This window comes from Bos indicus x Bos taurus, chromosome 3, assembly GCF_003369695.1.
Source record: "Bos indicus x Bos taurus breed Angus x Brahman F1 hybrid chromosome 3, Bos_hybrid_MaternalHap_v2.0, whole genome shotgun sequence".
Lineage (NCBI taxonomy): Eukaryota > Metazoa > Chordata > Mammalia > Artiodactyla > Bovidae > Bos > Bos indicus x Bos taurus.
Window position 1 is genome coordinate 30,549,792 of NC_040078.1, and position 12,508 is coordinate 30,562,299.

Genomic DNA, 12,508 nt, shown 5'->3' on the forward strand with positions numbered 1-12,508 from the left:
CACAATGAAAACTCCCTTTCTGTGCTCAGGTATCATGGCAGATGGAGGAGGAATTTTAGGGGAGAAGCCTGCTGTGATTGTTGACAGGCTTGGCTCCAGTTTGGACTCCGCCATTTTCCACCGACCTAACCTCTGTATGCCTCTTTCCCTTTCTAAAAAGTGAGGATCACCCTAAGTAAAAAATGTGGGGTGGGGGAGTAAACCAGGAGTATAAGATTATTTTCCCCCATCCCAGTTGTTAAGCTGCATCTATACATAAGACCCTGCTTAGTATTTTTCCACTACCTGAAACTTGTTAGTGAAGTGATGAAATTTTGGTGCAGAATGATCACCATTTATTAGGAGGAAGGGTTCTCAAGTTGCTGTATTCAGAAGCAAAAGGTTAAAAACTGGCTCAAAGCTGGACTAAACAAAACCTTTTACCACCCAATCCAACTCTGACTTTTTCCCCGCTGAAGACACAGGCTTAAGGGATTTATTCAGGATCAGTTTTGGTAACAGAGCCAACACTAAAGCCCAATATAGGCCTGCTCTGCCATCTAGTCCTTGCTAACAATCAGCTAATCCTCTCGTGCTGCAGTGCTGTTTTCAACACCGGACGCATCTGAGCTTTCTGACTGGGCAGTCTTGTCCCTTGCTCCATGTAAGGACTGACTAGACTTCTTAAGTTTTATTTCACTTGACAGAGTTTCAGTGGCTGCTTTGGGAAAATAGAGTGCCTGCCTATCCTTGCTTCCCTCTGTCCCACATTCTGTTAAGTCACAAAACATATAGCTGTCTAGATTGTTGTGCCCAAAGAGGCGTGGGACTGGTCAAGAGTATGCTCTGAAATAGTCTCAATTCAAAGCTGAAAAATTGTTTAAGAAACTGGTAGACTGGACAGTTGCAGATGATCATGGCAACAAGACCATATTATCACATTATATAGTCATTTTTTGAGAACTGAAATCATCTTAACCTATTCAAAATAATTTCTACAAAAGTATTCAGAAAAGGATGATGCTAAAACAAACTATAGAAAATTCAGGGAGGTATTTTTATCCCTGATTTAATCATACTAATGAATAATCTTATTCTTGTTTTATTATATTGAATTTCAGATTGATAAATTCAGAATTGGTTTATATGAAAAACCTCAATGTCCAAGTTTTACATCTTCCCTAGGAAATGGTTCATAGTATAATACATTTAATTATCAGGCGTGCATCACCCGCCCTCTTGTCGTTGGAAAGATGAGGAAAGGTGAACAGTGTATGTCCACCTTTGCAACACGGCTTGTTTTAATAATCAGATCAGGTACTTGAAGAAAGAGGTTAATGACAGACTTCGGCTGCTATGAAAACTTGTAAGGAAGTGATGGCCCAAGCTTGCCTGGCTTGCCCAAATGTGAGCAATTAAGCCAAGTTGCTTCAGATTAGAAGCATCTAAGGCGGTTTCACGGAGAAGGCAATGGCACCCCATTCCAGTACTCTTGCCTGGAAGATCCCATGGACAGAGGGGCCTGGTAGGCTGCAGTCCATGGGGTCGCTAGGAGTCGGACACGACTGAGCTTTTGACTTCACTTTCACGCATTGGAGAAGGAAATGGCAACCCACTCCAGTGTTCTTGCCTGGAGAATCCCAGGGACGGGGGAGCCTGGTGGGCTGCCGTTGATGGGGTCGCACAGAGTCGGACACGACTGAAGTGACTTAGCAGCAGCAGCAGCAAGGCGGTTTCAAATACATCATTCCTGAAATGTGTTTTAGCTTTAAGATTTCAGATTCAGTCATCCTTTCCCCACTTAGTCTGGGCCGTTGTGACAGTCATTCAGTAGAATATCTCTTCTTGGCTATACAGCACTGATTTACTTTTTGCTGGCTTTTTACCATGACTTGCTAGAAGACACTGGAATAGCTAGTAAAGAAATCACAGCCTATTGGTTGTTTAACAGTATAGACTGCCAGGGTTCAAACAAAGGCTTTGTGACCTCAAACCTAAGCATCAGGTGTTTTCTTCTGTAAAGGTGTTAATAATTAATGCCATTTGTTGCCCCAGGGCTGTCATGAAGTTTAGTTGATACGTGACAGCTTGTACTAGGCAAGGGCTTAATAAGTGTAAGCACCTATTTAAAAAAAAAAAAAAAAAAAATATATATATATATATATATATATATATCAAAGATATGTAGTACTTGGGGAAAAATTGAGCTCTTCTAATTCCCAAGGTGGGTGGAGCCTCACAGAGGGTAGTTTGGGAGTGACTCTTAAAGGTAAGACTCTTAGCTAAATGATCAAACTCCTTTCAGACCTATCCTCCTTTTACTCTTAGAAATGTAATGGTTCCTGTTTGGTAATGAATGAAAACTAACACCGCCTGAGAGGGGTGCTCTTTAAGTAGGTAGGTTTGAATCCCAAAGCCCTTGGTCTTTGTACACTGCCCCTACAAGGAAGAGGCACCTGATTAGTAACTGATAATCCTTTTCCTTCAATATTTGTGTTGATTCTAAAAAGAGCAGAAATATAATAAGCAGCCACTCATGATTGAAGTCCTCTCTACCTAGTTCTTAAATGTAAATGTTCTTAATGTAAACTGAAAGACTGATGAGCTTTGAATTTTTCCCTACTACATTGATAACATGATTTAAATCATAAATTGTCATCAGTTGGTGGCTGAATAAATTGGTACAACATATTGGCAAAGTTTTGCTGCTTTTATTGACTACGCAAAAGCCTTTGACTGTGTGGATCACAACAAACTGGAAAATTCTTAAAGAGATGAGAATAGCAGACCACCTGACCTGCCTCCTGAGAAATCTGTATGCAGGTCAAGAAGCAACAGTTAGAACAGGATATGGAAAAATTGACTGGTTTCAAATTGAGAAAGGAGTACGTCAAGGCTGTATATTGTCACCCTGCTTATTTAACTTATATGCAGGGTATGTCATGCGAAATGCTGAGCTGGAAGAAGCACAAGCTGGAACCAAGATTGCCGGAAGAAATATCAATAACCTCAGATATGCAGATGACACCACCGTTATGGCAGAAAGCAAAGAAGAACTAAAGAGCCTCTTGATGAAAGTGAAAGAGGAGAGTGAAAAAGCTGGCTTAAAACTCAACATTCAGAAAACTAAGATCATGGCATCCGGTCCCATCACTTCATGGCAAATAGCTGGGGAAACAATGGAAACAGTGACAGACTTTATTTCCTTGAGCTCTAAAATCACTGCAGGTAGTGACTGCAGCCATGAAATTAAAAGACGATTGCTCTTTGGAAGGAAAACCATGACAAACCTAGACAGCATGTTAAAGAAAGCTGAGCGCTGAAGAAATGATGCTTTTGAACTGTGGTGTGGGAGAAGAGTCTTGATAGTTCCCTGGACTGCAAGACCAAACCAGTCCCTCCTAAAGGAAATCAGTCCTGATTTCCTGGAAAGACTGATGCTGAAGCTGAAACTCCAGTACTTTGGCCACCTGATGCGAAGAACTGACTTATTGGAAAAGACCCTGATGCTGGGAAAGATTGAAGGTGGGAAGAGAAGGGGACGACAGAGGATGAGATGGTTGGATGGCATCACCAACTCGATGGACATGAGTTTGAGCAAACTCCAGGAGTTGGTGATGGACAAGGAAACCCGGTGTGCTGCGGTCCATAGGGCTGCAGAGTCGGACACGACTGAGCGACTTAACTGAACTACTAGTTCCCAAGCATTGTTCTAAGTTTTGAGAATCCAGCCATGAACATAATAATGTCTTCACATGCATGCATCCTACCTACTTTGTAGTAAGGGAAAGCAGACAGTGAAGAGTAAGTTATAAGGAAAACAGGAATATGGATATAAGATAAAACTTTTATTAATTCATTCACCTAGTATTTTTGGAGTGCTATCTATGTGCTTATCTGGTTTCTAGATAGAAGGCATAATAATGCTCAGGGTTCCTGGCACCCACAGCTTCTATTCCAGAGGGAAGACTGCACAGTAAGTGCTGTGACAGGACATCCCATGGAGAAGTCTCTAACCCAACCTCAGGAGGGCCTAAAGCAGACAGAAAAGTATATATTCTTGGGCAAGTTAATTATTGTGAGGATTGTGAATGTACATTGCATACAGTTGACTGAACAGTAGTACTAGTTGAGCTCATAGTAGTTTTAAAAATTAAATAGGGTCAGTTGTCATCAAGCAGAACAATCACTGGAGTACATAAAGGCCTTTCCAGTATATCATCTGATTCATGCAATATCCTGGGGTGTGTGTTGTGTGTGTGCTCAGTCACTGAGTCATGTCCCATTCTTTGTGACCCCATGAACTGTAGCTTACCAAGCTCCTCTGTCCACAGGATTTCCCAGGCAAGAATGCAGGAGTGGGTTGCCATTTCCTACTCCAGGGGATCTTCCCTACGCAGGGATTGAACCACTGTCTCTTGCATCTGCTGCATTGGCAGGCAGATTCTTTACCACTGCACCACCAGTGGGTATAAATGAAAAACACCCTTTAACTGGGTTTTACCACTCTCCCCAACCCCTGCATACAGCTCAACTGCTGGAGCTGAAGGTTGTACTGGATGGAAGTTTGGACACACAAGAATGAGAAAGGTTGTATCCTGGGTAATCTTGAAGGATGAATAGAGACCAATCACTTGGACTCTGCACCAATGAATTCACAATCTGACTTACAGTCATTTTCCTTGGCTTTGGAATTCATAATGTGATTTCTTTACTTGTGAGATTTCCTTTCCTAATGTGCTTTACTGATTCCAGAATTAAAAATTTGCATTTCCGGAGCTTACTCTGGCCAGGTCCCAAGAGGAAGTGGCTAGCAGCCATTAAGAAGCCAGGAGGTGATTAAAAATCACCTGGTCTGCTGACGATCTGTACATCTATAGTTATCAAGAGAAGGTTTGTAATAGTTCTTGTCATTGTGGTCTATCTTTCCCTATCTTATTTTTTTTTCCTTTGAAACCAAAACAAAAATGTGTGTCTGCTAAGTCGCTGCAGTCGTGTCTGACTCTTTGCAGCTCATGGGCTCCCCAGGCTCATCTGTCCAGGGGATTCTTTGGGCAACAACACTGACTGGAGTAGGTTGCCATTTCCTTCTCCAGGAGATCTTTCCCACCAGAGATCAAACTCATGTCTCTTGCATCTCTTGCATTGGCAGGTGGGTTCTTTACCACTAGTACCACCTGGGTGCTTTCGTGTTATGCTGTGCTTACTCGTTCATTCGTGTCCGACTCTTTGTGACCCCATGGACTTTAGCCCGCCAGGCTCCTTTGTCCATGGGATTCTCCAGGCAAGAATACTAGAGTGGGTTGCCGTGCCCTCTTCAGGGATCTTGCCAACCCACGGATCGAACCCAGGTCTCCTGCACTGCAGGTAGATTCTTTACCATCAGAGCCACTAGGGAAGCCCAAGAATGCTGGAGTGGGTATCCTAAGCCTTCTCCAAGGGATCTTCCTGACCCAGGAATGAAACCGGGGTCTGCTTTTGTGTTAGGCCTTATTTATATATACTTTTCAGCATGGGAACTTTAGAGGCTTTTTGGTAACAACCTTTTAAATTCCCAGCGCTATCTTGTTTCTCAGATGCTAAGAATGAGCATAAACAAGGACCCCCTTGCAATGCAGGGGATGCAGGGATAGGTTCGGTCCCTGGATGGGGAACTAACATGCCAGATGCATGGTGCAACTAAACCAAAAGAAAAAAAAAACAACCCTTGGGAGTCCTTGTTCCACAGGGAAAGATCCCCCATGATGCAATGAATATCTTGTGTGCCACAGTTAAGACCTGATACAGCCAAATAAATCAGTTAACTTTAAAAAATGAGCATAAACAGGCCTGCAGCAGAGTGTGAGCTTTATCTGCGCAGCAGCCCCTTCCACACCCCTCCCCATTCCCACCCCCACATTCCTCTTTGGTTGTCCAAATATTTAGACTTGACTTACTGTTTCTCCTTACAGTGCCCTCTTCCCTGCCATAGGCTTCATTTTTAACAGCCTCCCTGTCAGTTCTCACCACCTTCAATCCAGCCTCAACACTGCTGCTAAAATGACTTTTCTAAAAAGGCCAGATTTTCAGCTGCCTTTATAACCTCAAAGCAATAAGGATAATAAAACTCATTAATCACTTACTCTGCTTTAAATCCTGTAATTTGAGGATAAAGTCCGAAGTCCTTAGCAGGACCCATAGGGCCCTTCTTAATTAGCTTCTGCATCAGTCCTAAGCCCGCACCCTGCTCCCCAGCCCAACTGAATTACTTAGTTAACTAAGACCTTGTTTCAGACCCCTGCCTTCCTAAATGCTAATGCCTAGAAGCTCCTCCGGAGAAGGCAATGGCACCCCACTCCAGTACTTTTGCCTGGAAAATCCATGGACGGAGGAGCCTGGTGGGCTGCAGCCCATGGGGTCGCTAAGAGTCGGACACGACTGAGCGACTTCACTTTCACTTTTCACTTTCATGCATTGGAGAAGGAAATGGCAACCCACTCCAGTGTTCTTGCCTGGAGAATCCCAGGGACGGGGGAGCCTGGTGGGCTGCCGTCTGTGGGGTCACACACAGTCGGACACAACTGAAGCGACTTAGCAGCAGAAGCCCCTTCTCCTTTCTCCTCAGCACCACCTCTATCTGACTTCTGAAACTTGGTTCATGCCTGCTTTTACAGGGGGCCTTATCTGAGTCCCCAGATCATTTTTCTTGTCCTACTGATCTGGTTTTTTTTTTTAACTGAATGAAGGATTCTTTAAATTCTATAGTGTGTTGTTGTTGTTCAGTTGCAAAGGCATATATCTATTAGCGACCCCACAGACTGCTGCATGCCAGGGCTCCCTGTCCTTCACTGTCTCCCAGAGTTGCTCAAATTCATTGTGTCAATAATGCCATCCAACAATCTCATCCTAAGTCAACCCCTTCTCCTGTCTTCAATCTTTCCCAGCATCAGGGTCTTTTCCAATGAGTGAGCTCTTTGCATCAGGTAGCCAAAGTATTGGAGCTTCAGCTTCAGCATCAGTCCTTCCAATGAATATTCAGGGTTGATTTCCTTTAGGATTGACTGATTTGATCTCCTTGCAGTCCAAGGGACTTAAATCCTATAATTTGATCTCCTTGCAGTCCAAGGGAATTAAAAAGCATTAGTTCTTCAGTGCTTAGCCTCCTTCAGTGCTCAAATGTGTCCAACTCTCACATCCATACATGACACTGGAAAAACCATAGCTTTGACTAGACGGACCTTTGTTGGCAAAGTAATGGGTCTGATTTTTAATATACTGTCTACGTTTGTCACAGCTTTCCTTCAAAGAAGCAAGTGTCTATTAATTTCATGGCTACCGTCAGCATTCACAGTGATTCTAGAGCCCAGGAAAATAAAATTTGTCACTGTTTCCACTTTTTCCCCATCTATTTGCCATGAAGTAATGGGACCAGATGTCATGATTTTAGTTTTTTGAATGTTGAGTTTTAAGTCAGCTTTTTCACTCTTCTCTTTGACCCTCATCAAGAGGCTCTTCAGTTCCTCTTTGCGTCCTGCCATTATAGTGGTATCATCTGTATATCTGAGGTTGTTGCTGTTTTTCCTGGCAGTCTTGATTCCAGCTTGTGATTCATCCAGCCCAGCATTTTGCATGATGTACTTTGCATATAAGTTAAATAAGTAGGGTGACAATATACAGCCTTGGCAAGCTTGTTTCTCAATTTTGAACCATTCTGTTGTTCCATGTCTGGTTCTGACTGTTGCTTCTTGACCTGCATAGGGGTTTCTCAGGAGGCAGGTAAGGTGGTCTGTTATTTACATCCCTTTAAGAATTTTCCATAGTTTGTTGTGATCCACACAAAGGCCTTAGCATAGTCAATGAAGCAGAAGTAGACATTTTTCTGGAATTCCTTGCTTTCTCTATGATCCAATGGATGTTGGCAATTTGATCTCTGATTCCACTGCCTTTTCTAAATCCAGCTTGTACATCTGTAAGTTTTCAGTTCACATACTGTTGAAGCCTAGCTTGAAGGATTTTGACTATTACCTTGCGAGCATGTGAAATGAGCACAATTTACAGTAGTTGGAACATTGTTTGGCATTGCCCCTCTTTGGAACTGGAATGAAAACTGACCTTTTCCAGTCCTGTGGCCACTGCTGAGTTTCCAAATTTGCTGAAGTATTGAGTGCAGCATTTTAATAGCATCATCTTTTAGATTTTGAAATACCTGAGCTGGAATTCCATCTCCTCCACTAGCTTTGTTTGTAGTAATGCTTCCTAAGGCCCACTTGACTTCACACTCCAGGATGTGTGGCTCTACGTGTGTGACCACACCATCATGGTTATCCAAGTCATTACGACCTTTTATGTATAGTTCTGTGTATTCTTGCCACCTTTTCTTAATCTCTTCTACTTCTGTTAGGCCCTTGCTGTTTCTCTCCTTTATTGTGCCCATCCTTGTATGAAATATTCCCTTGATGTCCCCAGTTTTCTTGAAGAGATCTCTAGTCTTTCCCATTCAATTGTTTTCCTCTATTTCTTTGCATTGTTCACACAAGAATGCTTTCTTATCTCTCATTGCTATTCTCTGGAACTCTGCATTCATTTGGGTATGTTTTCCCCTTTCTCCTTTGCCTTTCATGTGTCTTAACTATCCTTAAGGCCTCCTCAGACAACCACTTTGCCGTCTTGCATTTCTTTTTCTTTGGGAGAGTTTTGGTCACTGCCTCCTATACAATGCTATGAACCTTCATCCATAGTTCTTCAGGCACTCTGTCTACCAGATCTAGCCCCTTGAATTTATTCATCACCTCCAGTGTATAATCATAAGGGATTTGATTTAGGCCAAACCTGAATGGCCTAGTGGTTTTCCCTACTTTCTTCAATTTAAGCCTGAATTTTGCAAAGGAAGCTCACAAACTGACCCACAGTCAGCACCAGGTCTTATTTTTCCTGACTATATAGAGCTTCTCCATCTTTGGCTGCAAAGAATATAAAAGATGGAGAAGCTCTATACAATCTGATTTCATTATTGACCATCTGGTGATGTCCATGTGTAGAGTTGTCTCTTGTGTTATTGGAAAAGGATGTTTGCTATGACCAGCATGTTCTCTTGACAAAGCTCTGTTAGCCTTTGCCCTGCTTCATTTTGTACTCCAAGGCAAAACTTGCCTGTTACTCCAGGTATCTCTTGGGTTTCTACTTTTGCATTCCAATTCCCTATTTTAAAAAGGACATCTCTTTTGAGTGTTAGTTCTAGATGGTCTAGAAGTTTGTCTTCATACTCTTTGGCATTAGTGGTTGGGGCACAGACTTGGATTAGTGTGATTTTGAATGGTTTGCTTTGGAAATGAACAGATCATTCTGTTGTTTTTGTGGTTGCACCCAAGTACTGCATTTTGTTGACTATGAGGGTTACTCCATTTGTTCTAAGGGATCCTTGCCCACAGTAGTAGATGTAATGCTCATCTGAATTAAATTTGCCCATTCCCACCCATGTTAGTTCACTGATTCCTAAAATGTTGATGTTCACTCTTGCCATGTTCTGCTTGACCACCTCCAATTTATCTTGACTCATGGATCTAACATTTCAGGTTTCTATGCAATATTGTTCTTTATAAGATCAGACTTGACTTTACTGCCAGACACATCACAACTGAGCCTTGTCTCTACTTTGGCACAGTTCTCTTTCTGGAGCTATTTCTCTGCTCTTGCCCAGTAGCATACTGGATGCCTACTGACCTGGGGGCGAGGGGCTCAACTTCCAGTGTCATGTCTTTTTGCTTTTTCATACTGTTCATGGGATTCTTGAGGCAAGAATACTGGAGTGATTTGTCATTCCCTTTTCCAGTGGGCCACATTTTGTCATAGCTTCATTGAGTTACACAGGCCCCTTTGCCACGACAAGTCATCCATGTGATCATTTTGGTTAGCCTTGTGTGATTGTGGTTTTCCTTCTGGAGGACTGTAGTTCTTGCTTCTTCTGTCTGCCCTCTGATGGATGAGGATAAGAGGCTTGTGCAAGGTGTCTGATGGGAGGGACTTGCTATGGGGAAATCTGGGTTGGCAGAGCCCTGCTCAGTAAATCTTTAATCCAATTGTCTGCTGAAGGGTGGGGCTGAGCTCCCTCCCTGTTGCTTGTCCTGAGGCAACCCAGTCCTGGAGTCTACAGGCTATGTGGTAGGGCTATTGGCAACCTCCAAGGGGACTTGAAGAAGGCAATGGCACCCCACTCCAGTACTCCAGTACTCTTGCCTGAAAAATCCCATAGATGGAGGAGCCTGGTGGGCTGCAGTCCATGGGGTCGCTAAGAATCGGACATGACTGAGCGACTTCACTTTACTTTTCACTTTCATGCATTGGAGAAGGAAATGGCAACCCACTCCAGTGTTCTTGCCTGGAGAATCTCAGGGATGGGGGAACCTGGTGGGCTGCCGTCTATGGGGTCGCACAGAGTCGGACACGACTGAAGTGACTTAGCAAGGGGACTTATACCAACAGGTACCTCCCAGGACAGATGCTACTGGGACCCCTGTCCCTGCAGCAGGCCACTCTTGACCCACACCTCTGCAGAAGACCCTCAGACATTCACAGGCAGGTCTGGCTTAGTCTACTGTGGGGTCACTGCTCCTTTCTCCTGGGTCCCAGTTTCCACAAGGTTGTGTTTGTGTCCTCCAAGAGTCTCTTTCCCCAGTCCTGTGGAAGTTCTGTAATCATATTTTACTGGCCTTCAAAGTCAGACTCCCAGGGGATTCCCCATCCCTTTGCTGGATCCCCAAGCTGGGAAGCCTGATATGAGGCTCAGAACTGTCACAACAGTGGGAGACTTTCTTCGGTATTCCTGTTCTCCAGTTTGTGGGTTGCCCATCTGACAGGTCTAGGATTGGATTTTATCATTTCTGCACCCCTCCTACTGTCTCTTCTTCTTTGTCTTTGTAAGTGGGTTCCAGCATCCTCCTTTTGATGGTTCTCCAACAGCTAGTTGTGATTTTGGTGCTCTCTCAGGAGGAGATGAATGCATTACAATCTTCAGAAGTTTCACACATATGATTTCATATAATCCCTTCTTAATAACACATTTTTTTCCTCCTACCCCTATATTGCCCCTCTCTCCCCACTGGTAGTGGGACTAGGTTGTTCTGTATGTCTGTGAGGCTGCTTTTTTGTTTTATTCACAGGTTTATTGTAATTTTAAGATTCTACATACAAATGATAACATATAGTATGTCTGACTTATTTCACTCAGTGTAACACCCTCCGAGTCCATCCATGTTGCTGCAGATGGGAAATTTTCATGCTTTTTTATGACTGAATAGTATTTCACTGTGGCCTTCCCAGGTGGCTCAGTGGTATAGAATCCGCCTGCCAATGCCAGACATGCAGGTTCAATCCCTGGGTCCGGAAGATCCCCTGGAGAAAGAAAAGGCAACCTACTCCAGTGGGTTAATGGGATAATCCCATGGAGAGAGGAGCCTGTCAGCCTATAGACTGTGGGGTTGCAAAGAGCCAGACAGGACTTAGTGACTGACAGCAGGACCTCCCATGAGTATTCCATTGTGTGTGTGTGTGTGTATGTGTATATACCCACTTCTTTATCCTTTCATCTGTTGATAGACACTTAGGTTGCTTCCGTATCCTTTTTTTTTTTTTCTTCTTCAGTTTTTTGGCCACTCCATATGGCATGTAGGATCTTAGTTCCCTGATCAGGGATTGAAATCTCACCCCCTGCAGTGGAAACTCAAAGTCTCAGTCACTAGACTACCTGGGAAGTCACCGTATCTTGACAGTTGCAAATAATGCTTTTATTATATACACTGGGATGCATGTATCTTTTCCCAGACATATAGCCAGGAGTGGAATTGCTGGGTCATATGGTAGTTGTATTTTTGTTTTTCTGAGAAACCTCCACACTGCTTTGCACAGTGGCTGCCCCAGTTTGTTTTTGAGTGTCTTTTTCTGTCTACAATGTAGTTAGAGCATGAATCTTAGTGTCAAATCCCAGGTCTCTGGGTTCAAAGTGCAGACAGACCACTGATTATCTCTCGGTCCTTAAGCAAGTTACTTAACCTCTAGGCTTCAGTTCCTATATCTATAAAATGGGGCTAATAAATATAACTTACCTTATGGGGCTGCTATGAGAATTAAATACAACAACTATAAAACCCTTAGCATACTTCCTGACACAGAATAAACACTCAATACCTATTTTCACTGCCTCTGTCACAAACAGTGAAAGTGGCAAAATCAAGCCTCCCATAGAGAAATAGTAAAATTAACATGTTTATATAACTCATTAATTAAGGAAAGAATCAGTAAGATCTTACAACTTTTAAATGAGAATTGGACTTATAGAGACTTATCTCTCCTGAGAGTCCCTTGGACTGCAAGGAGATCAACCCTGAATATTCACTACAAGGTCTGATGCTGAAACTCCAATACTTTGGCCACCTGATGCAAAGAGCCAATTCCCTGATGCTAGGAAAGACTGAAGGCAAAAGGAGGGAATGAGCAACTGAGGATGAGGTGGTTAGATGGCATCACCGACTCAATGGACATGAATTTGAGCAAACTC

The 12,508-nt window shown here is 43.2% G+C and overlaps 1 long non-coding RNA gene across 1 annotated transcript in view; it reads right to left on the reverse strand.

Moving 5' to 3' along the window:
• Positions 1 to 12,508, reverse strand: part of LOC113889452 — a 174,655-nt gene that overhangs the window by 93,904 nt on the left and 68,243 nt on the right. The window lies entirely within an intron of this gene.